Source organism: Tamandua tetradactyla, chromosome 1 (assembly GCF_023851605.1).
Source record: "Tamandua tetradactyla isolate mTamTet1 chromosome 1, mTamTet1.pri, whole genome shotgun sequence".
NCBI lineage: Eukaryota > Metazoa > Chordata > Mammalia > Pilosa > Myrmecophagidae > Tamandua > Tamandua tetradactyla.
Genome location: NC_135327.1, coordinates 219,610,620 through 219,622,697, shown reverse-complemented (window position 1 = coordinate 219,622,697; position 12,078 = coordinate 219,610,620). Strand labels below are relative to the sequence as shown.

Sequence of the window (12,078 nt, the reverse complement as noted above, 5' to 3'; positions counted from 1 at the left end):
AGAAATCAAATCTCAATCTGAACAAGTCTCTAAATCGAATTACCAATTTACAGGAAACACAAGGAATAGAAGAACATGTTAAATGACACCCTTAGAATGCAATTATCAAATTCCAGATAATGGGAAACTCTGCAAATCTGTTTGCCCACTTTCTTTAACAAATTGCATTGCAGTGGAGAGAGAAAGAAGGCTGAGAAACCTATAGATTGCAAGACAATAAAGAAACGTGTCAACCAATTGCAATATAAGGGCTTTATATAGATCCTGATTTGAACAAAATGAAAAAAAAAGAGACAGTAAAATTTCAACATTTATTAGGTAATATATACCATTAAGCAATTGTTAATTTTGGGCGGTTGTAAAATGGCATTTGACTATGTTTTATTTTTAAGAACCGCCGCCCCCCCCCCCCTTTTTTTGAAAGAAATACAAACAATCTGATTTGTTTCAAAGTAATTTGTGGATGGGAGTGAGTGGAGATATGGATGAAACAAGACTTACTATGGATTTGTAATAGAAACTGTGTACTAGTATAGAGGGATTTATTACACGCTTCTCTCTACTTTTGTATATACTTGAAATTTTCCATGGTAAAAAAAAGTTTTAAAAAATAAAAGTTTAAGTATATTCTTTAAAGCTAAAAATTAACCACGAGGAAACCCAAAAGTGCAATCTAACTTTAAAAAATCAGGTGACTGAGGTGGAAGGTTGCGGGAACTCCACGGAAGAGCACGCAGCCTCACCCGTCATCGCTGTCTGCAGTGGGAAATGGAGGCATCAGAATCTATACAGCCGGAGGGAACGATCAGAAACACTGAAAAGTATTTATTAGGGGGTGGAGGAGAGAAGAAGAGAGGTTTTCAGTTCTAATTTTACCCCATTTTTGTATTTATGATGATTTTTAACTTGTACATGTATTACCTTCAAAGTTTAAAATAGACATTTTAAGAAAGTAAGATATAACATTATTTTTAAATGTTATAACTAATTCAACATGATGGTTATCTTTACAAAATTACCCCTGAAGTGCTATTACAATTTTTTTATTCTCAGAAACTCATAACTTTGAAGATCACATCGTTTTTTCCCCCTTTAGGTTTTACAATGGCCTGAGGTTAAAAGCAATATCTGACCTAGAACTGCATTGGAAAATCCAAAATATCCACTGGCCCAAATGTCAACAATGACTCTTTTCCCCAGGGTTCTCGAAAAACTTCAACCCTCCATGGAGACAACTGATCTCCAGACTGTGTGCTCCTAGGAAGGCTCAACTTCGCGTTTGGTGGGTGAGGAGAGACGAGAATGAATTCCGTAAGCCCCGTGCCTTGTACACAGTAGGTGCCCAGTGAAGTCTGTTGAACTTTTGTTTGTCTGTTGACCCTTGGTGTCAACTTTCTGGAACTAGCTGTGGTGTCAGCTGTTAACGATCCAACCTGTGTGCGAGAAACACATGGGGAAGAAAACAAATGAGACCAGCGTCTGCTGTGCCTCTCCTGGCGGATCTCCCAGCTCAGGGATGCATGACTCTGCAGATCTGTCCACTTTCGCAATTCCCTCCTCCCCCTTGGGGTCTCCAGGCCTGGATCTTTAGGGTGTTCCTGTATCCAGGGCACTGGGAGGATGCCAGTGTCCTCAAGTCAATGCTACGCGTATGAGGCCTGCACCATGGAAGTGTCACCTCTCCTGCCTCTGCCTTGGAAAATCCAAGAACTGCTTCCTTTTGTTGAGCACTCCGTCAATTCTGTGTCGCTCTATCATTTAATTCTAATAATAACGTGGTAAGGTGGGGATTATTAGTCCCATTTTACAGAAGAGAACACTGAGGCTTGATCAGCCTACTTAAAATTATTCAGCTCAAATTCAAACCCCAATCTGTCCGACCTCAAGACCCTTCTCTGTATCATCACACTACATAGGCAGCCTCTGATTTCCAGCTTGCATTTCTCTGCTGTTATCCCCCAACATTGTCAAACTATCTCAATAAAAAAAAGAAAAATCAGCTCCCAAAGGCTCCTAGGCCTTCCTTGAGCTGGCTGCAGAACCCTTCTCCCTCAGGCAGTCATCAGGGGAAGTAAGACCAAAAGAGTAAGAGGCAGGTCTTGTCAATCTACAACCCATCCCTTGCCCCATAGGAGAAGCAGGGCAGCCTTCCCTGTTCACATTCATCCTTCCTTCAGCTGCCTCTTGCCAGCTTCTCCCTCCTCCGAAGCTGCCCTTGATGGTGGAGAAAACAGAAACAAGATGAAAAAGATTCAGGAGACCCTGTTCTCAAGCCTTCCCAGCTGAGGCCCCTTAGCAATGCCTCAAAAACTAGGATGAGGCAATAGCTGCTCTTGAAAATAATGGTTCAGTGGGATGGTTCTGGTGACTTCTGATTGCTGCAGTAAAATTTACTACAAGAAAAAAAGGGCTTCCTTTCAACTTTCCCTGAAATAACTTTTTTAAAGAAACATAAGAATCCATCCCTCAAATCCTCTGAAATTCTGAAAAAGAATTACAAAGAAAATAGACATTTTATATTTGCTATAGTCTGAAAAGATGCTTTTGGAAAGTCAAATTTATGATACAACAGAGCTGTATTTTTCTTGCTGTGTATATATGTATTTTTTTTTCAAATGTGTGCTAGCTCCTTGTACAGAAATGTGGCAAGCACTTGGAGGCCCAAGGAAGGCAACAATAAATAATGAAATAAATATATCAAAAGACCTAGGTTTTTAGCCTTTGATTGCTCCCTGGTCGGGGTGACTTCAGGCAAGCCACTGAAGGCCTCCGGACCTTGTTTAAGTCATGCCTTCATCCAGGCAGTTAACGAGGATTTATTGAGCATCTTCTGTATCTTAGTCTTTGTGTTAGGTCCTGAAAATATAGTGGTAAGCAAGCCAGCATGGAACATTTAGTCTAATTGTAAAATAAGGAGATTGGATTAGATCATCTCTAAATTCTGTAACATTGCATAATATTTACAAGGGGTGGGGTAGGGGGAGACACCATGCCTATGATTTATTTGTTGCTAAGTCCTTGGAAGGATGCAACCCTGAATTATAACATTGTTGCAGCAGGGAAAAACAGCCCGCTTTAGAGGGTTTCAGGGAATGAACCATGGAAGAAGTGGCTCTATGTACTTCGGCTTCGCAGACTTGGAGCTGCAGCCAGAGAAGGGAGAGGAGGACACACGTGCACCCCTGCTCTACGCCTCCAGAGGCTGAGGGCGCCGTTCACCCTCCAGGGACCAGAAGCCAGCATATGGGAATCTCCCTGAGCGTGACTGCCAGCGCCGCTGAGAACTGGCGTGGAAAACTGGAAGTGGATGCCAGGGGCAAAAATGTTCTGTGTTTCCATCAGGAAGAAGGAAGAGAGCCACAGAGCATCCTCCTTCCTGCCCTCTCTCTGTCTTCCTTTCAACTTTACTTCCTTAATAGATAGCAAGTCTGTTCATTTCTCTCTTTTCGGTGCACCAGCATTCCAACCCTTTCCAACTCCATCACCTTTGTCCTCAGCTGCTCTGACTGACTTCTCCCTGGCCTCCCACTTCTCTTCACGCTCCTACAATCCCTTCTCCAAAAGGATAACTTCTTCATCATGAATCATTTAGAAGTGTTTGCAAATTTCCAAATACATGGAACTTTTGTTTTATGTGTTTTGTTTTGTTGCTAGCACTTTGCATCTTATTTCATTGAGCTTAAAAATAGGGCGGGCTCCGGTGGCTCAGCAGGCAGAGTTCTTGCCTGCCATGCTGGAGACCCGGGTTCAATTCCTGGTGCCTGCCCATGCAAAATAATAATAACAAAACAAAACAAAAAGCCCTGATCTGAAGGATCCAAAAGTTTCTGTATTCCCTGAGATCTGTTGGGGTCCTGCTATGGGGCTGCTTTGTGACAGCACCCCATGTACACTTAAAGAAAACAGTGTATTCTTTCATTGTTGGGTAATGAGTTCTCTCCCTGTATCTGCTAATCTTGAGGTTTGTCTTCTATCGTTGCCAATTTTTTTTCACTTTGATCTGCCAGTTTGTGAGTGAAATACCCCCATTATGACTGTGGATTTGCCAACTCATCCTTGGGATTCTGTACATGTTTGCTTTAGATATTTGAAAGCTACACTGTCAGGTGCATATAGGGGTATAGAGATTCCAAATTGTTATATCTTTCTGGTGAACTGTGCCCCTTTCCATTGGATAATGCTGATCTCCTTTGAAAGAAGGGCTGGAACTGCCAGCTTGCCCTGCTCTCCCTCTGCCCAAGCAGCTTGCTCTCATCCCTTAACTTCCCAAGATAATGACATTCTCTACTTTCGATGCCAAAAGGTTAGACAAATACACTGACACCTTTGCAAACCCAAGCAAGTACCTAGATAGCACCTGCAAAAAGCGGGCTTGTGTCGGCGGTGGTTACACACCAGGCCCTGAACTGGATATTTCTGCCCTCTGAGCCCCACTCAACTCCATGAGCTCAGGAATGGTCTATCCTCCCTGTCAGGAGCAGACAGGCCCAGAGAGGTTAAGTAACTTTCCAAAGCCACACAGCCAATGAAGAAGAACGTACGGATCTCACTTAGAAAGCAGCTTTCTTACCACTCTTCCAAGGAACCTCCTGCATCAAGAGATTCTCTTGACCCTTGACCATGATGGTCTGCTGGATCCTTACCCCGTCCTGATCTTGAGTCTGGACACTCTCTGGTCTCCCTGGGACCCTTACCAATGAGTGCTGAGGTCGAATTCCCTTCCAGGACCAACAAGAACTGCCACAGCCAGGCCCACCCTCTGCTCAATGGAATTTGCAGAGCCACTAACTGACCTCCTACTTCCTACCCCAGCCCCATGCTGAGCTGATGAGCTGACAAGGAGCCCTCCAAACCCCCTGCAATGCCTCGACACCCCTCCCCCATGCACCTGCCCAGGGCAGGGCTCCCCGGTGGGCCCCTAGGAGCAGGTGGGACCTCTGTGAGCATTTACTCCCGGATGCTGCAGCTGAGGCTCAGGGGTTGGTGTGAGGCCAGCCCCTCTGCAGGGGGCTCATTAGCCCGCGCCACACGTGGGGCCATTCTGAAGTTCAAAAAGGCCTGGGCGAGAAGCAGCCTGTTGCAGTGAGAAGGGGACGAGAGTTCACAAAGGCAGCCCCTACCTGCCACCCTCAATAGCCAGGACCTGCTTTTCCCACTCTGCCCATCCCCAGCCAGTGCAAATCCTCCTGGGCGGGGCACACCCGCATCTTCTAAGCCTAACCCCGCTGCCTGAGTTTCAGTGACAAAGCTGGAATAGGCTTTGAAAGTAATAGAACTGACCCCCTTTTTTTGTTTGTAAAGCAAGGAAACTGAGGAGCAGAGGGAGAGGGGCAACAGGTCCAAGGTAGCAGGTAGAGTGAGCAACACATACATACAGATACTTACACACACATATACACATGGATGTGTGCATGCAAACACATAGTGTACACGTACACATGTATCCACATACAGGAAAACATAACTGTGTGCACAGAAATATGTGCATGCATGTGCACACATACCCCACACATGCACATACACACACACACACATATACACATGCACACGTGCACACACACACATACATGTGAGCATATTCATAAACACACACACCTTATGCACACAAGTGTGCATAGGCATAAACACATGTGCTTGTAACACTGGTGAAATCTGAATAAGCTGAGTGTTATGCTGATGCTAACTTCCCAGTTTTCATTGCGTGCTGTAGTTATGCAAAATGTGACCATCAGGCTAAGGGTACACGGGACCTCTGTACATTTTTTTTTCCCCACCTCCTGTGAATCTGTGCTTATTATTATTATTACTTTTAGAAAAATCATCTGAGGAGCTTGAAGAATATACCAATCCTTGGGCCTCAAACCAGAACATTTGGATTAGAACCTCTGGAGGTAGGACCCCGGACAAATGTATTTTTCAGAAACCTCCTCAGCGTTCATGAGGCACTGGAAGGTCACACGCCCAGGACAGTGGCATCAGAACCGCCCACCTTGCTCACCTGGAGCTCCGCTGGGATGTTTTACAGACCGGGGCTGGAGCACACTGGCCTTGGGCCGGGGGTGGGATGTGAGGGGCCTCCTAAGCTGCAAGCCGACAGGTGCCCGGAAAGCAGGGCCCCTCGCAGCTGGGACGGCCGATCCTGCGGCAGCAACCGCCTGCCCCTGGCGGGCAGCCTGCCCTCTGGACTCCTGTGAGTGCATATGGAGGCGCCCATCACAGCCTGTCCCACCAGCCCTGGCCTTCAGGGTGGGCCCCTGAGCTTCTGGTGCTCCCTCGCCAGCCTCTCCCTTGTCACCTGAGCAAAGCCTCCCCACCCCGCCCCAGCGCTCCTGGCCTTACACCATCAACCCGTGGCAGCCTCGCTACCTCTCTGAGAATCTGACCCCCTCCACGATTCCCTGCCCAGGCCGTCCAGCACCTCCACCTCGTTTACTATGGGCCAGCCTCGGCTCCAGGCTGCCAGGAGCTGCTCCAGCAGGGCATGAGGCCCAGCTCCATGGGGGCTGCCCAGCCTCACACCCCAGCCCCTCACGGTCTGTGCCTTCACCTGTTCTCCCCAGTCCCTGCCGAGCCACGGCCGGGTCCCAGAGCTCTTCTTCCAGAGGCAGGGAGGGTGCTGCCCCCATCGTCCTGGCTCTGTGACCCCGAACACTGCCTCGAAGCCATGAGGGAAGGCGGAAGAGATTCGGGATCCCAGGCAATGGGAGGCCGCCCTCCTCCAGCAGCGAGGAGCATGCCAAGCCTGGCAACCGGAGGTTCAGGGGACCGCAGAGTCACATCCGCCCCAAGGGCCCCACCGCACACCTCCAGGCCCTGGAGTCCCTCGCTGCAGCCTCCCGGCTTGGGTGGAGGAAACCGGCCAGGACTGTGTTCTCTTCCCCCTTAGCTAGACTCTGGGCCTGGTTTTCAGCCTCTCCCTCTGGCTAGGAGGTGAGGGACTCTAAACACTTCCACAGAGAACTTCCAACTTTCACACTGTGCCCAGAATGAATAATTGTCTGACCTGAGCCTCTTATTTTCTTTCTCCTGGGTTTCTATGGCAGTTGCAACCACCAACCCACTCCACGATCTCTACAATTCTTGTCCTTATATCTTTCAATCACTAAAGCCCTTTAGTAAGCCAACGCGTCCCCTCTTCCACCGGTGCCCACTTCAGTCCAAAGCCCCTAAAGCCTTAGTGTGATTCTACAGCACCTCAGGAACCACCACTATTGGCCCAGTGATCAACTCCAGAACCCAGTCCTGGGTGCTGATGCCAATGGCCTTAGACTGGACCCCACCCCCACTCCACCCCACTGCCTCAAGCAGACCCAGAGACAAAGACTTGAATGAATGCAAGTGGTTTATTTAGGACGTAACCCCAGAATGCAGCAATGTGGGAGTGGGGAAATGAGACAGGGAGGGAATGCAGGTGCTCAAGATATGTTCACAGGCATGTTTCCACTCTGGGCACCACAGGTGCAGCCCTGCTGGGGGTCTCTGGGCCACGATGTGGAACATGCTTTGGTGGGGAGCTGAGGGCATTGACTCCACACCCCGGCCCAGAGCTGCAGCCCGGCTGTCACTCGGCCTTACCTGGGACAGCTGCAGGTATGCCCTCAGGTGGTGAGGTGCCTGGGACAATGACAGCATCTGCGACAGCCTGCATGGTTCAGGCACTGGGGAAAAGGATTTCAACTGAAGATCACTCAAGGGGAGGTAGACCCGAGCCCAGAGCAGGTAAAGGTGATGGGGAAACAGGGCTGCAAATGCAGAGCACAGTCTCAGGCCAAGGGCTGAGAGGCCAAAGGAGAAGCTTTGTGTGCAAAGAATGTTCTACAAAGCCCAGAGGATAGGGGGAGGGTGTCCGCAGGCTTAGTCATCTCCCAGCATGCCCAGGACAGCCTTGGCCAGAAGAAATGGTCACACTGGCAAATTAGCCACGATGAGCAGGTCCTACACTTCATCCCATCGCTGGGGTCCCATTTAAAAAGAAGCAGATTTCCATACAACAGAAGCCAGTAACCCTCTCCATGCAGCATCAAAATAAGTTTGTTTCAGACACTTCACTCAAATGTCAATTGCTTCACTAAGAAAAAATATGTACAGCAAAAAATAGCTAAACTCTCCTGGCAATCGACCACAACAGCCAATAATTTTGTCTAAGAAGAGGGTTTTTCCACTTTTCAACCAGCTGCCCTGAGGTTGGTTGACCCAAACTTTTGTTGGCTGGCATAACCTCCGGGCTATCCCCCAGGCCAGGGAGCTATTGCAGGAGAAAATAGCTATTGCAGGTGCCACAAATGAGACACCAGAAGGAAGTCATGGCTGAAGGCAGAGAGCTCGGGGTGATCCTGGTTTGCTGTCAGCTCTGTCCTTTGAATTCTTTCAATGGAGCAGCAGAGAATCGTGGCTCTGTGGACACGCTGGTCACCTGCCTGTGGACCCCGGGGACCCCGCCAGAAGGTCGAGGAGAAAGGTTCTGGCCTGGAAATCAGCTGCTCGGGGCTGGGTCTTCACCCTGCCACTTGCTTACTGTGAGACTGTGGTGAGACCCCTAACTTCTCTGAGTCAGGTTTCTTCATCTGAAAACTCAGGATAAGAACTAAGGTGAGAGATCGCAAATCTGATTTGCTCGGCATAAAATTAATCTTTTAAGAATCGATGTTTCTATAAATAGGTACATATTTAGCCCTGAGAAGCTTTATTTGCAGCGAATGTCTTTTGCTTATCTGCCACCTGCCTGTCACTGCACCAGGTACAGGGAATGGTGAATAGGGATAGTCTCGTCCTTAAGGGAACCCCCCACTCTCCCAATCCCCACCCCCAGAGGGGGAATTCAATGGTAACAAGCAGACCATGTCCAGCAACAGTGCCCTTCAAAGGCGTCACCCTGAAATATTTACTCTAACCTTGACCCCTGTCCTCTTCTGGAACTGCCTTCCGAAGCACGCCCGTCCCCTCGCCTTGACCAATTACCATATTACCTGGCTCAGTTATCCATCTTGGCTGATAGTCTTAATTCAGAATGACTGCGGACCATCCAGAGAATTTCTAAAAACCAAAAATATTCTTAGTGCTGTATATTTTGCCAAGTAAATCTACATGCATTTCCTTTGTTCTTCAAGACAACAGAATAAATAATATTTTTATCTCTATTTTATGTATGAGATTTTTGCCTGTGATGAAAATAGCCAAAAGAATACATGAAGGGGCCTGAAATCAATTCCATAAAAGTCTTGCATTTTTTTTTTTGAGAAGTGGTAGCATCGTAGGGATACGTCTGCGGGGCGCTAGAGTGGGAATGTCATGGGGAATCACTCACATCAGTGCACAAGACCAGTTTCACTAAAGTAGTTGCACTTGAATCATATACATATATTAACGACCCACATAAAAACGCATTAGGATAGGGGGTGCAAGAGTAGCTCAGTGGTAGAATTCTCGCCTACATGCAGAAGACCCAAGCACTTCCCAAACAAATACAGAAACCAACCAACCAACAAACAAACTAAAATTAACAAATGGTGCTGCAATAATGGGATACTCACATGGTAAAAGGGTGGCATGTGATCCCACCATATAGCATACAAAAAAAATGCATTAGAATAGCTGTTTTGGAATAGCAGAATTCTTCCTTTTTGAAATCTTACTGAGAAGCCCAGTATGTGCTATAAAACATGGGCTGATTTGGTTAAAGCCAAATAAGGTCGTCTCCTCAGCCTTCCTTCCCCATCCTTCTGGTCCGTGGACCTCTACCCCATAGCACCGGTAGAAAATCACCAGAGAATCTAAGCATGCTGTGGAAAACCTCACCCTAACGCCTTATGTGTGAGGAGGAGTGATGGCTTGTTGATTCTGGGAGGAAGGAAGGTAGACAATCAATGCGGAGAAGCAGTAGTTAGTTCATGGAAAAAAATGCAACCGATTAAAATAAGATCAGTCATCATTTGATGATTAATCATATTTACATTCCTGAAACTCGAAAATATAGGTTAAATTTGTTTGAAAATATGCACAAATATCCCACCCACACTAATAGCTACAGCCGGTGTCGTGCCAGAGGTAATTTTTGTGATTCGCCTCCTCAAGCACGGCTTACATTTAAAAAGTAGCGTGTAGCTCATCACAAATAGTGAAGCGAAAAATGATTTCCTGTTTTCCATGCAACTCCTGCAGGGTGGACGGCGAGGCGGGGGGGCTTAGGCAACTGGAAGGGCCCAGGCAGCCCCGGAGGGGCCCGAATGCCTGCGTTGGGGGTGCGGTGGGGATGGGGGAAGGATATTCTAGTTTTGGGAATTTGGCCCAAGAGCAAAAATAACAACTTACTATTTTGTCTGCTGATGGCCCACGGGCCTTTATACATATAATAAAAACAGTACAAATAAAAGTAGCCTAGTATCATGGACTATAGTGAATAGTACAATTTTAATATTCTCCCATCAGTGATCACAAATGTATCGCACTAATGCAAGATGTTAGCAATGGATGGGAATGCTGTGTGGTTTCTGTTTTTACAAATTTTTCTGTACTCTTAAAACTTTTCTAATTATTTTTTTTTTAATTTAAAATTAAAAAGATTGGATAAATCCATCAGGAACAAGGCAAAAAGAGAGAGAGAGAGAGAGAGAAAGAGAGAGAGAGAGAGAGAGAGAGAGAGAGAGAGAGAGAGAGAGAGAGAGAGAGAGAGAGAGAGAGAGAGAGAAGCCTAGAATTAAGGACTTACCTTGAGCTAAGTGCTTACTGGGCATTCTTCCACTTAGCCTTCAGCCATCCTGCAAGCCAGCTACGAATTTTAGTCCCATTTCACAGCCAAGGACCCTGACCTTTGGAGAGACTGGGTGAGTAGCTGTCTAGGTCCCCGGGGCCAGGGAGGGGCCGGGCTGGGACCCCAGCCCAGTGCTGTCCGATCCCTCAGCCGGCACTTTGGCCACTGTGCTGGACGGGCAGAGACTGAGGGTTTTCCACTTGGCTGTGGAACGCACAAGTGGAAAATCAGCAGAGCAGGAGGACAATCTCCCGTCTCCCCAGACCCTGCCAGGCAGTGCTCAGACCTGGGACAGACCCCCCAGCCACCCTGACGCCCGCAGACCTTCTCACTCTCCCCAGGGACCCGGGAGATGGCCGGGAGGGGCGGGTGGTCCCGCTGCGCCAGGGGGACCCACAGTCTGCTCTCTCTGTCTGCCAGGCCACCTCCCCACTGACCCTTTACCCCTTGGCTGTTCCCGGTACACACTGCAGAAACAGGAGCCACAGAATTTCCTATGAACACACAGGTTTTACCACTTTCTTCCTGTTTCAGGGGGTTTAGATACATTTATATGGTTCTTGTACATGCGAAAGATAAGGCTTGGAATGCAGCTCTTATCCACTCCCTCCTTTCCTCTAATTTTTATTCCTCTAACTACAGGAATGGATCAGACCCCACCTATCATAGCTGAATATGTGACCATAAAAATCTGAAAAATTCCAAACCATCTTGCCAAGACCCACACAAGTTGATACTTTACTCAGGGAGTGGAGAATATTCTGCATTCTACTTTCAGGTGAAAATAAATAAATAAAAGGGAGTGGGAGAACTAGCTCATCAAGACATTCTTTCCTGTTCAGAGAATACATATACATATAAAAAAAAAATATATATATATATATATATATATATAAAATAGCAGCTTCTGGACTTCTGGCTAAAGTAATATTATGGGCTTCCCCTTTCAGTCCCTCCTGCCTCTCCAGGCACAGTGCATATATGTTATTTCTTCCCCAGATAAAAAGTACAGAACCACAGTTAAAACACAAGCCCAGTGGTGAGTGTGGAAGCCGCAAGTTTGTGCAGAGGCCCCAGGCAGGGAGAGGGGTGGGAGTGGAAATCCAAAGCCTCCCTTTCCTGGTGGGAAACTGGAGTCCAGCTCGCTGGAGAACTGAAACACAGTAGGGCAGAGCCTGCTGGCATCAAAATGCATCCCACAGATGGGGAAGGAAGTGGAGCAAGGCAAAATTCACACATGAATGAGGCCCCTCGCCACTGCCCCCCGATATCACCAAGGAACGGGAACCCCAGGTCAGGAGTATAAAACATCTCAAGTAGGCAGGTAGAGG

General features: G+C 47.5%; 1 long non-coding RNA gene across 5 annotated transcripts; it reads right to left on the bottom strand.

The window, feature by feature from the left end:
* Positions 1-298: 298 nt before the first annotated feature.
* On the bottom strand, positions 299-11,262 carry LOC143688148 (uncharacterized). Of its 5 annotated transcripts, none has more exons than XR_013177851.1 (5): positions 11,192-11,262; positions 10,706-10,805; positions 8,967-9,033; positions 7,576-7,658; positions 299-1,433 (listed from the first exon to the last, which is right to left on the bottom strand). It is a non-coding gene; the product is annotated as an uncharacterized LOC143688148 (long non-coding RNA). The 5 variants fall into 5 exon arrangements; XR_013177852.1 differs by having other exon boundaries at positions 11,185-11,256; XR_013177848.1 differs by having other exon boundaries at positions 10,706-11,254.
* Between the last annotated feature and the right edge of the window lie 816 nt (positions 11,263-12,078).